Genomic DNA, 8,480 nt, shown 5'->3' with positions numbered 1-8,480 from the left:
TTAAGCTTAATTGATTATTTGGAAAACTCCATCAGAGAGTTAAAAGAATTCATTGGATGTTTGTACTCCTCCACCCCACACTCATACACATCTATAACTGTTATCATGCACAAATCTTTGTAGTGTGAATATGTATTGATTGCTTTGTACACTTTGAAGATCACCTCTTCGTCATCCAATCTCATGTTTAGAGTCCCCTAATAAACATATATTAGAGCTCCTCTAGTAGACAAGATTGGGCATCTAGAATTATTGGTAACTTGTTATCTGTATCACAATCAAGAGCAATAAAGTCAGCAGGAATAATGAACTTACCAACCTTAATGAGACCTCCTTTATAATTCCTTGGAGGACCATCCTTTTTTTGTCCACCATTTCAAGCACCACTAAACATGGACTTGGTTTTCCCAAACCAAGAGTATTAAATACAGATAGGAGCATCAAATTAATGCTTTTTCCCAAATCACTCAAAGCATGAACCACATCACTGTCACCAATTTGTATAAAGAGGGTGAAACTCCCAGGGTCCTTGAGATTTTCGAGCATCTTTCTCATCACCACTTAGCTATACTTCTCAGTAAGTTCTACTATTTTAATGTCACTAGGATTTATCTTATTTGTCACCATATTTTTCATGTACTTAGCATACTTAGGCATTCCCTGCAAAACATGAAACAAAGAAAGGTTAATGTAAAGTTTTCTGAACGTGTCAAATAACTTATTAAAATAAGCATCCTCTTTTGATTTTTTAAGCCTCTGAGGTAATGGAGGTTATGGTCTCTCTATTATATGTTCATCTATCTTTCCTTATGGGTACTCAAACTTTCCTAAATTTTTAGCTTTATTTGTTGCCACTTGCTACTCTTCATCTTGAAATGGGTGTAACTTTGCCTTTTTCTCATGAGTTTATTTGGAGGTCTATAAATCAAGTTTCTACCATTAATAAAGGTGATTTCCATCACTTTATTTGGATTTTCTGTATCACTAGGCAAACCACCTAAAGGTCTTGAGTTTTGTGCCTGAGCCAACTGGCCCAACAATGTCTCCAAATTTTTCTGAGCTAGTTTCTAAGTTTTTGTTTCTATAATCATTTGTTCTTCATTGGCCGGGATCTTTTTAAAAGTCTCTTCTATATTGCTGACCAGAGTATTACTCTAAATGCCTTGATTCTGCTAAAATTATTGAGTTTGAGCTAGATGATTGCCCCATGAATCATTGGGCTAACTCTGAAACTAGCAGTTATAGGTATTACCATTGTTTTAATTTCCATTTTATGCTTGCCCACAAAACTCACTAACTTTAGATTTTCTCTAATAAGTCTGTAGCGTTACCACTACGTCCACAAATATCACACCAAGTCTAAGCATGTTGAACTGAATTTACTTGGGCATGATGTTGATTCAAACTAAACTTACTAGACTATGTCATCATATGGTTCTAAAACAAATCAAATGTTATGTCACTATTTAGCTCAATCATACCAATAGGATTCTTCACCGTACTTCTGCATACATCGCCCTGCTATTTAAGATTACCTTGTACAATTTAGAATAGCAGAGTATATAACTCACCATAAGTTTTCTCCAATGTTTGACAACCTACAACTGAATCTAGAAAAATCATCATGTTATCATCAAGTCCTTCAGCAAAGGTATGAGCTAATACCTCATTAATCTATTGGTGGTGCAGGATATCTTTGAGGAGACACTTAAACCTCTCTCATGAATAATAGAGATTATCATCTGGGTTTTGTTTGAAACTCAAGATCTTACTCCTCAATCTTCCAGTTTTAACAGAGGGAAAGAATTGGATAATGAACATCTTTGCCAAGTCGTACCAAATTGTTATTGATTTTGAAGGTTCTCCCTTTAACCAATTCATTGTTTTTCCTAATAGTGAGAGGGTAAAAGAGTATGCCTCACATAACCTATGGAGACTCTAATGGGATTCAAAGTCACTGATCTCTATGATAAACCAGTGGATCCTCAAGTGACAAGCATGTGAATTTCCCATTGCTGAGAATCAATTCCACCATGTTCTATCTGAGCTAAAATCTACCCACAGGTTTTGGTTTATGGATGGAAAAGGTAACATAACTTAGGAGTGGGATTGCCACTTTGCACACCATCCTACGAGATGGTTGTTCTTCAGCCATGACGGTAGGAATAATCTTGCCCTGTTTAACTTATGGGTGGGATAGAGAAGTGTTTCTTCTTTACTTAGTTTATGCAAGCATCACTCGGGTATAGGAAATGGTTTAACCAAATCCCTTTCCCTTTCCAGCTTACTTGAGATACCTGAAAGTTCAGTAGCTAACACAAAGTCATCAAAACTTATCAAACAAAATAGCAAAACTTAAAATCATAATCTTTCCAATTTTTAAGTCCCCAGCAACAGTGCTAAAAATTTTTGCGTCCTACCACACATGCAAGTGTATGTGGTTATTCAAGTAATAAAGTAGCCCTTTGAGATGAATATGGATCTCACATGGACTTGGTGTTTAGTAAGCAATCCAATAATAGAATTACTAGTAGGATTAAATAAGAGACAGTTTGTAACAAGAGTATTAAGTTATGTAATTATAACTAAGTAACATAAATTAACAACCATAGGAAATTTCGTTTGTAAACAATATATGAAAAGCTTCCAGGATTAAGGCATTCATATCACACTCATGTATAACTATGGTTTCTCGATGGTTTTGGTTTTTATCGTGATTATTGATTTACGGGGTTGATATTATTAATTGAGGATGGTCATCCTTTATGTAATCTAACCAAATAAATCTCGCAACTATATCACTGAGCGCGGATTTGAGTATTTAACTTGGATTCACTAAGCTATCTTCCTGTTCTATTAACCAAGTGGGGTGTTTAGGTAGACGTCTATACTAAACATAATTCATCCATTAAGAATTAGTATAAAATGATTAAATACATTATCTACACTCCTTACATTATTCATTCCATCCCTCCACTCCTATGGTCAATACTTTTTGGAACTTATATTTATCCTAAAGTTTATAATGCTTTTGAATCGTAAACTAGGAACGCAAGAACAATCATATACTTGATAAACATACAAAACAAAAATAAATATATAATTACACAATCATGTTTGTAGCATAAACCCAAGAATGAGGGAGTTACAATCAATCACAATAAAGGAACCCATAAGTAGAACAAACAAGAAAACTAAAGTAAAGAGGAAAGAACCCTATGTAGAGCCCTTGGATGCCTTCTTTTCACTCTAGTCGTGTGTTGTACAAAAAGTGTCATATAATTGTTACTAGTTACTAATTATATAGTATTTTAGGTCATACATGGGCCTCCCAGCATGAAATATATGCGTTTATAATATTGCCTCACTTAAAAGACATAAAAATCAACTTTTGGACATCCTGGGAGAAGGCTCGTGCAGCAAGCCCAAAAGCAGGCCTTAAGGGGTGCGGAAACAACAAAAAGTAAGGGTTATAAGTTTCCCTAACCTTGGGGGTGAAGAACATACCCCATACCATGCAGTGGGGGCTGCAACGTCAGTCACTTCCACAAAGGGAAGGATTCGCTTCCAATTTGCTCCAATGTTATACTCGTTTTCCCACTTTTTATTACTTGTTTATTGGATTCAATTAGCTTTCAATAGTCTCCTATGACATCATATAACAAACATTAGTTCATATGACACAATACATCTTATCAAAGTATAATAGAACAAGTATAACTCAAGCTAACACCACTAGTTTTCTCGTCTAAATCCTATTTACTATTTCGAATCTTAACTTATTTCAAAAGCAAATTAAACACTCTAAACATGTATATTATCTCATAAATAAATGATGAAATCCTTAATACCACATTTATCACTCAAATAAGTCCTCAAAACTAAGCAAAAGACACGTTGATAATGACACTAAGGGGTATAAATACGCCGAATATCATTCTCTAAAGAAAAACAGGAAAATGACAAGTCTATTCCTAATATTACATTAAAACCTACCATGTATAGCTCTACTAAATTGTTTGTGGTATATTTTAGTAGAATTTACACAATGTAATTTCTATATATTTGTCTTGCTAAGATAGACTCACCAAGTAGAGTTGTACCAAAAAAAAGGCTCTAGGAGTTGTTCGAGACTAATAGCAAATTTTATAGAAACATAGGGACACAGGAATAATAAGGTATCTCCAAGATATAATAAAACATAAATAATGAGAAAGAAAATATTCAACATGCTACTAATTATATCAAAGGAACATTACTGATCTTGACACGTAGATAATGCATAAAAGTGGTTCTCACCACCAGTAAAACCCAAAGCATTACCCTTCTGAGAGTTATGACCTATCAGTGCCGATGAGGTAGTGTTGGATCTAATACACTATATCCCTATCTGGTTGACTGATAATCTCTCATAATGTTACCATATTGTCCCCTTCTAAATCACCCATCCCTTTCGTAGAGACACTCACCAAGATGGTTCTTACCATACTTACTGCGAAAGTGTTTGTAGATCCCATTGTAATATTTCCCTAAGACTGGGGGCCTAAAGATTTGAATTTTTAGTCATTTCTAAACCTGAAATTTGGTGCACTAGCTAAAGATAAAGCTAAATTGAATGAATTATTAAAAAGTTAGAATGATTCCCATTTCTAACCCTCTGGTGACTGTTCTCATGGTTGACCATCTTGTCTCTCTTACTATAATTCTCTTTATTCTTTTGTAACTTATCTTTTTCGGCCTACTAATCATGAATCATAAGCCAAGCTATGTCCATGACATCAATCAACAATGTTTTCTTACCCTCTTTACTCTAAATTATGTAAAGCACAGACATAAATGATCTTATCTTATCCTCATATTAGACACCATATGTTGTCATGACCTAAAATCTATAGGTGATTATCGTACTTGTCGCAGCGAACCTTAACAAGTAAGCCTATAACAAAAAACCAATACACAAAGTGTAAAAAGACAAAACTAACCCCAATGAAAGGCTTCTAGAATGTAGCCGAACCACATAGACATGATGAAAGCAGAAAGAATAAAAATGACACATAGAGCCATAACTCGCAAAACTTTGTGTGAACAACGTAAGAACGTATTAGGAAAACTTTAATCAAAATGAAATGCATAAGATGTCCAATTTCAAAATAAAACCCTATATATGAAGTGAAAATAAAGATACAGACTATAAGAGAGGTAGTAGAATATATACGGATGCCTGAAGGTCAACCACTCCCTTGAAAGCACTCAATCTCACTCGAATCAACCAACCAGGAGCACACTCGAACAAGAACCTACACCAAAAGAGTGTAGTAGGCATGAGTATGGTCCACTTGTACTCAGTAGGTACCATAGGCTGACCAAGCAAAATAGAAAATAAGGTACATAAAATACACACTAAGGTAACCTCACCTACAATTAGAAAATTTCCCATAATGGTGGCCCACAACGCTTTCTCTAACAGTTCTAATATATATATATATCACAAAGACAATAATAATGAAGAAATTATAACTCATGTATATATTATATCACATGCAGTATAAACAGAGAAGCACATACATATATACAGGATGATCAAGTATAAGTAATAGGATATAGAGAAAGTAGACATATAATGAGTTAATATGTAAATTCAATCATAATATCAACCCAATAAAGAAAATGCAATGTATAAGATTATGATGATGCATGAGGTTAGCACACAATCGTAAGGTTGGCACACAATCGTAAGGTTGTCACACAACCTTGAGGTTGGCACACCGCCTAGATGTTGGCAAACAACCTTTGAGTCTTCTTCGATATAATCCTTGGAAGAATTTCCATAATATCTAGTATCTGATACCAATATTTAGTATTTTCTAGGTTTCTTGTATTTCTAGTATTTCCCAGTATTTACAATATTTCTAGCGTTTCCAAGAACATACAAAAGATCCCCGTACCATTTGGAATCTACAACTAAAAACCCAAGTCAAAGCAAGTAAAAAATGAGGTTTAAATCAAAGAAAAACCATTTTTAGTCTTTACTTAGTAAATTCCTTGAAACCCGTTAAAAATAAAGAAATCGAGGATGGTTTGAAGATGAAATTGAGGAAAAAATAGTAATTATAGAATAAGGAACATTATTCAAGTAAAAAGGTGTGAAATTTGGGGATAAATCAAGTAATTTGGTTTTTGGGGTTTTGAATATTAAATCAAGAGTTAAATTAAGAAAAGGATGAAATCTCACCTTAAATGCATAAAAGAATTGAGAAATAGTTATTAATATAACTTTCCAAGCACCCACAAGCTTCACTTTTGATGTCTCACACTATTTTAGGGTGTATCTCTCAAGAGGCAAGGTGACATATGAGCTAAAATTGGGTAAATAGGGCTATTTATTTGTCACACTAGGTTACCAGGCATTTTAGGCATAAAATGCAATGCCCAAATGAATTTTACCCTATAAAGCATAAAATGTACTAAAACATGCTTTTTACCCTTTATTTCTCCAGGTTGCACCAGCAACCTGGTGCACCAGATTTTTAATTTCAAAACAAAGTTCGATGGGGTGTCTGGGATTCTTTCAAAATTCGATATATGCAAATGAACTATGTAACTACAGTTTATTCGACACCCTTAACTCAATGACGGTTTTGGATTTTCAAAAAAACATCATTTTAACAGAGTTGACCCCTAAAATCCTAAATCACAATTTTCCAAACCTAGGGTTGAAATGAGATTTACAAGCCCTAAGACCCAAAAAAATATGTTACCACACTAAAATCGATTTTCAAATCTACTGGCATAGTCTGTACAGTCATCTGTTGTACATATCAAAAGATACTCACATAAGAGCATAATAAGGCTCTAAAAGCCTTCAAAAACCTCAATATCACACAGAAAGTACCAAAATGCATCGGGAAACATACCAATCACCCCGATACCTAAAAAATATCTCAATAAAACTATAGGGAGGGGTAAAATAGTCATTTTACATAGAAACAAATATTTCACATATTTCATTAAATTTCTAGGTCATTATATCATCCACCACTAAAAATCTAGTTCTTCCTCAAATTAAGTCAAAGAAATAACTAAATCAATGAAGAGTTAGCATTAATAACTATGCATATTAGACTCGACCTCCCAAGTAGCATCATCTATAGGTTGATATCTCCACTAAAATTTAACCATAGGGATAACACTAGAGAGCAACCGCCTAGCATCCCTAGCCAAAATAGAGATCGACTCCTCAATGAAAGATAACTGCTCAATCTAACTGAACCGACTCCCAACGAATAACATGGGACTTATCAGGAAAGTAACAATGAAGCATAGAAACATGAAAACTAGATGAACAACTGATAAAACCATAGGCAAAGCTAACTCATAGGCCATATCAACAACAGTCTGAAGTATCTCAAATGGACCAATATACTTGGGGCTAAGCTTGCCCCTTTTCCATAACCTCATCTTATCCTTCATAGATGAAACTCAAAGGAAAACACGATCACCAACCCCAAATCTCAAGGAACAAAGCCTACGATCTGCATAGCACTTCTGCCTACTCTGAGTCACTCCAAGTCTATCCTGGATAAGCTAGACTCTATCCAAAAAATCACAAAGAAAGTTTATACCGTGAGGTCTTACCTTAGAAACATCAAACAAACTAGCTGGAGAATGACAATGCCTCAAAAGAAACATATCGATACTTGAATGATAGTTACTATTATAAGAAAACTGCACTAAAGCGAAGTGTTGCTCCCATTGGCCACCAAAATCCACCACACAAGTTGGAGCATATCCTTTAAAACTTGGATAGTCTGTTATGACTGAGCATCCATCTGGGGTTGAAATGTAGTACTAAGGTCAAACTGAGTACCCAGCTCATCCTAAAAATTCTTTCAAAAGAGCAACGTGGGCATAGAACATTGATTTAAAATGATAGACACGGGTACACCATGTAGTCGCACAATCTAACAAATATAGATATATGCTAACCTCTCAGCACTAAAGGAGACCTTAATTGGAAAGAAATATGCAAATAGGGTCAATAAATCTATGATGACCCAAACACTATCAGATCCATGGGAAATACGAAGAAAATCGGTCACAAAATCCATAGTAATTCATTCTTATTTCCACTAAAGAAAGGGTAACCTCTGAAGAAAACAACCATGTCTCAAATGATCAACCTTCACCTATTGACAACATAGGCAATGAGCCATAAAATATGCTATATCTTGCCTCATAACACTTTACCAATAGCGCTGTCTCAAGTCACGGTATATCTTAGTCACACCTAGAAGGATGGAATATCTAGAACATGGGCCTCCACAAAGATCAACCTAATCTAGTCATCCTCTCTTGGTACACAAACATGCCTTCAAACCAGAAAATTACATCTAAATAAAGTGAGACTTTCTTAGCCTCCCCACTTAACAACTTATCTATAATTTACCTCAATCCAACATCATTAAATTGATGAGCTCAAA

The 8,480-nt window shown here is 34.7% G+C and overlaps 1 non-coding gene across 1 annotated transcript; it reads left to right on the top strand.

Annotated features, from left to right (window-relative positions):
- The first annotated feature begins 1,675 nt into the window (after positions 1-1,675).
- Positions 1,676-1,782, top strand: LOC124898317. The gene has a single exon (XR_007055291.1). It is a non-coding gene; the product is annotated as a small nucleolar RNA R71 (small nucleolar RNA).
- The last annotated feature ends 6,698 nt before the right edge of the window (positions 1,783-8,480 follow it).

The sequence above is a fragment of the Capsicum annuum genome, chromosome 4 (genome assembly GCF_002878395.1).
Source record: "Capsicum annuum cultivar UCD-10X-F1 chromosome 4, UCD10Xv1.1, whole genome shotgun sequence".
In the NCBI taxonomy this organism is placed as follows: domain Eukaryota; kingdom Viridiplantae; phylum Streptophyta; class Magnoliopsida; order Solanales; family Solanaceae; genus Capsicum; species Capsicum annuum.
Note: the sequence above shows the minus strand (reverse complement) of the source record. Positions and strands in the feature narration are given on the sequence as shown.